Genomic DNA, 4,861 nt, shown 5'->3' with positions numbered 1-4,861 from the left:
TCTAAAACTTTAGAAAGTTTTGGGGAAGCCACTCTGAAAGGACAGCAAATCGGAGGCTATTGCAACAAATTCTGGTATTCAGAGTTTCACAGTGTGCTCTGAGCAGAATAATTTACCTGTGAGATTGTCAGCAAGAAAGAGGTTCTGTAAAATACGTCATACTTTATGCGGCTCTTGGCAATTCACAAAGTATTCTAAAAGTATCCTACAATTAAGAAATACATCTGTTTGTTTAATGCGCTTCCCAAATTTTGTTTTCTTTTTCTTCCTTTTTTAAAATAGGTAAATCATTTTTACATAACATTTTATTAAGAATCAAATAATTAGTGGCCTATAATACAAGCTATGGGAAATTTTACCCTAAACAGATGGGTGCTAGGGTGAAGAAAGAGAGACGCAAAGGATATGAGAATTACTTCCAAGGCAGAATGAAAAAAAGTAGGTATGGACTAAATGTGGGAAATGAAAAACAAGGAAATTTAGAAAATCCCCCAGTTTTCAGCTTGAAAAATTGAGGATTTGTTGTTTACATAGTTTATATCAATTAATAAAATATAATTTTGTAAATGAGCAAAGAGAGAACTATGAAGAAAATTTGTAAATTCTATTTATGTCTTTGTGGTAAACTACCTAAAAGTTAATGCTCTAGAACAAAAGGAGAAGATAATCTATAAAGGATTGAGTTATAAAATGGCCAATGTTATTAAAAACTCTTATAATAAAAGTTTGAAGTAAGGTGTGGAGTGAGAGCTAGCACATGGAATTATTAGCAATAATTGAGGAGTGTGGCAGCTGCAAATTCGTAGGTACCAGGTAGCTGAGAAAACCTGTCACAGAAGTTTAGAAAGTGAAGAGAAAGCGTAGAGTGTGTAAGAGAAGAAACAGTATAAAACAACAAAAAAAGACGATTCCATTTAATCATTACATCATGTAAACATATAAGAGAATATCATTCATTTCCCGTAAATATATAAAATTATTATTGCAAATAATAATAAACAGAACACTTGAGTGAAGAGATGAAAATAATTTAGACAATAGTAGGAGAATAATTAGGTAAACCTGTCAATTTCTTTTTTGACTCCTTCATGGCTTCCACGTCCTTTAACAACACGTGAGCACTGATGTTTCCTGTCCATTATCCTCTGTTCCCCTATCTTCAAACGTCCATATTGTGTATTCTTACACCCTTATTGTCCTTCAGCAACTTTCTACGTACTGAATCTTTTTCAACCCTGGTCCAACCCTGATTCCTCCCTGTGCTACAGAATTATATCTCCAAACATCCACTGTTCATATCCCCTTAGATGTTCCTCTCTCACCATACGCTAAAAATGTGCAAAATAAAACCATTTCTTGGAATGACAATCAGATCAACTCCCTCCAGTTTCCAAAACGATTGAATGGCTTCTCATGTCACTCCTCTAGCAGCCAAACACCTTAGGCACTGAACTGCCTACATGGTCTCAAAAGCTAAAGCCTTTCTGAACTCAACTTCTATTAATTCTTCTACTCTCTCCTCTACACTACTTTACTTCACTTCAACCACACTCAACTTGTAACTGTCGTCTTCCTCCTCAATGATCAGAAGCTTTCCCCTTCTTATTCAACCTCTCTGCAATGCTTTATGCACTTCTATCACTGCATGGCTCGCTCTTACATTATCAGGTTTTCACTCATATGCCTTGTTATCAAGTAGATTTCCCTCAGTCATCTTGTCTTAAAATGGCATTGCTTCTCTTGTGCCCAGGGATTCTCTACCCTTATTTATTATTTCTCCTAATAAGAATCAGGCATACACTATTATACATCTTATTATTTTATAATGACTCAATTGATTATAAGCTCTTTGTAAATAGTTCTGCCTTTTGGTTCAATGTTACAGCCCTAGCACCTACATCAATACCTGACATACAGAAGATACTGAAAAATATTAGTTGAGTCAGTTAATATTTAAATTTAACTTATGAGTTAAATACAACACTTTTTTAGTGCAATCAGTATGTGATAGTTCAAATCTTTGAATTATTGAGGGAATGAACAAAATTTTAAAGGTTTATTTTATCAACAAAGAAATCAAACTTGGAATAAACCATGCTAGAAGAAGTTTTGGTGAATGAAAATTTCTGTACACCTATTAGTAAATCTAAGTATTTGCTCATCTGAAAAAATGGGAGATAGAGTCATTATGATTGTTGTCAATAAGATCAAATTAAAGTAGTGAAGTTGTGAGAGGAAGGTAGTTAAACTTTATTATTTGTCAGAATAATAAAGTGGATTACCTCGACATTGGTTAATTCGTGCATGCATATTAAAAAGTAGTCCTCCCTCAGCGCCATTTTGTGGCAGCGAGACCCACAAATAAAGGGGAGCGCTGGGGTTGCAGCGGGGCAGGCGGCAGAGCTGTCCGGCTGCGCGGGGGCCCGGGCGGCAGGGCAAGCAGCGCGGCCTCGGCCTCGGCCTATGCGACTGGCGGCGCCGGCTTGGCTTCTGCCTGAAGAGGATTCGAGATGACCAACGAAGAACCTCTTCCCAAGAAGGTTCGACTGAGTGAAACAGACTTCAAAGTTATGGCAAGAGATGAGTTAATTCTAAGATGGAAACAATATGAAGCATATGTACAAGCTTTGGAGGGCAAGTACACAGATCTTAATTCTAATGATGTAACTGGCCTAAGAGAGTCTGAAGAAAAACTAAAGCAACAACAGCAGGAGTCAGCACGTAGGGAAAACATCCTTGTAATGCGACTAGCAACCAAGGAACAAGAGATGCAAGACAGTACCTCAAGCAAGTCCAGCAGCCGAGCGTTGCCCAACTGAGATCAACAATGGTAGACCCAGCGATCAACTTGTTTTTCCTAAAAATGAAAGGTGAACTGGAACAGACTAAAGACAAACTGGAACAAGCCCAAAATGAACTGAGTGCCTGGAAGTTTACGCCTGATAGCCAAACAGGGGAAAAGTTAATGGCGAAGTGTCGAATGCTTATCCAGGAGAATCAAGAGCTTGGAAGGCAGCTGTCCCAGGGACGTAGTGCACAACTTGAAGCAGAGTTGGCGTTACAGAAGAAATATAGTGAGGAGCTTAAAAGCAGTCAGGATGAACTGAATGGCTTCATCATCCAGCTTGATGAAGAAGTAGAGGGTATGCAGAGTACCATTCTCGTTCTGCAGCAGCAGCTGAAGGAGACACGTCAGCAGTTGGCTCAGTACCAGCAGCAGCAGTCTCAGGCCTCTGCCCCAAGTACCAGCAGGACTACAGCTTCTGAACCTGTAGAACAGTTGGAGGCCACAAGTAAAGACTGCAGTCGTCTGACAAACGGACCAAGTAATGGTAGCTCCTCCCGCCAGAGGACGTCTGGGTCTGGATTTCACAGGGAGGGCAACACAACCGAAGATGATTTTCCTTCTTCTCCAGGGAATGGTAATAAGTCCTCCAACAGCTCAGAGGAGAGAACTGGCAGAGGAGGTAGTGGTTACGTAAATCAACTCAGTGCGGGGTATGAAAGTGTAGACTCTCCCACGGGCAGTGAAAACTCTCTCACACACCAATCAAATGACACAGATTCCAATCATGACCCTCAAGAGGAGAAAGCAGTGAGTGGGAAAGGTAACCGAACTGTGGGCTCCCGCCACGTTCCGAATGGCTTGGACTCAAGTGTAAATGTACAGGGTTCAGTTTTGTAATATTTTTTCAGCAAATTTTTATACAGTGTCATTTAATTTGGGAGAGGATACTTTCCAGAAAATTAATGCAAACTTTTGTCACAATTTGCCTTTTTGTGGGTGTACGTTTTGGTTTTTTGTTGTTGTTTTCTCTTTTTTTTTTTTCTTTTTTTTTTGCTTCAATACCTCTGCCACTTTGGAAATTGTAACAGTTAATTACTTTGAATGTTGCTAAAAGAACATTTTTTGTAGGGTCAAGTTATTTTTATATGAGTTAATGTGAAATTGTAAAGGAAATTTTTCCTTAAAATATAACACAATGACGTCTGTATAAATCTATGTCTGTTTAGAACCTGTGCTGTGTAAGGGCATTCTTCCTCATGCTGTTACTGTACTTATGCACCATTCAGACTTGTTAGAGTAGATGTGGGTTTATGACTGCCAAGTTTGCCCAGTACAGTAGTTTTTTATCACTAAAAGTTGGACTCATTGATGGAGTCCTGTAGTAGTTTCAGTGTTAGATACAGTTTTTTCCACCATACATCTGTGCATTTTCTCTTTAGGTGACTGAATGTTTAAGAAATTTGTGTGCATAGTTACTCAGTTTTTATGAACTGTTGTATCCTGTTAATGCATATTGCTCTGTGACTCCAGTATATCTTACCTGTACTGACCAAACCTAAATAAAGATTTTTATTGTAACTCCTTAAAAAAATAAATAAATAAAAAATAAATAAAAAGTAGTCATGTAAAATTATAAATAAAATATAAACATTTACAACTGGGAAAAAATAAAATATGATTTTAAAAGTTTAATTAATTTGGCTGAATTAGCAGATGAAAACAACACAAATAAATAAATGGTGAGTTAAAAAATAACTGGAGTTTGAAAAAAGCAGATCAAATATATCTATAATTGATTTACTCCACAATATTATCCTGAAAGTCTCATCCAGTAGAGTAAGAACATAACATACTTAAGAACATAACTTAAGAAGAACGTCATAAAAAAAGAAAGAACATAATTATTATTTGTAGGAAATACAGTTGGGTATATAGAAAATTCAAACAAATCTGTCAGCAACTATTTAAAAACATACTGAGTTTCACAAGGTTGATTGAATGAAAAAAATCGATAAAAACAAAAGCAGTAGCATTTCTATACATCAACAGTAAAAACATTATATATCATATGAT

The 4,861-nt window shown here is 37.0% G+C and overlaps 1 pseudogene across 1 annotated transcript; it reads left to right on the top strand.

Moving 5' to 3' along the window:
• Nucleotides 1–2,457: 2,457 nt before the first annotated feature.
• LOC698787 (pre-mRNA-splicing regulator WTAP pseudogene) lies at nucleotides 2,458–4,404 on the top strand (annotated as a pseudogene). The gene has a single exon (XR_001444727.3). The product of XR_001444727.3 is annotated as a pre-mRNA-splicing regulator WTAP pseudogene (transcript).
• The last annotated feature ends 457 nt before the right edge of the window (nucleotides 4,405–4,861 follow it).

Source organism: Macaca mulatta, chromosome 5, assembly GCF_049350105.2.
Source record: "Macaca mulatta isolate MMU2019108-1 chromosome 5, T2T-MMU8v2.0, whole genome shotgun sequence".
NCBI lineage: Eukaryota > Metazoa > Chordata > Mammalia > Primates > Cercopithecidae > Macaca > Macaca mulatta.
This window is presented reverse-complemented; position numbering and strand designations above follow the sequence as displayed.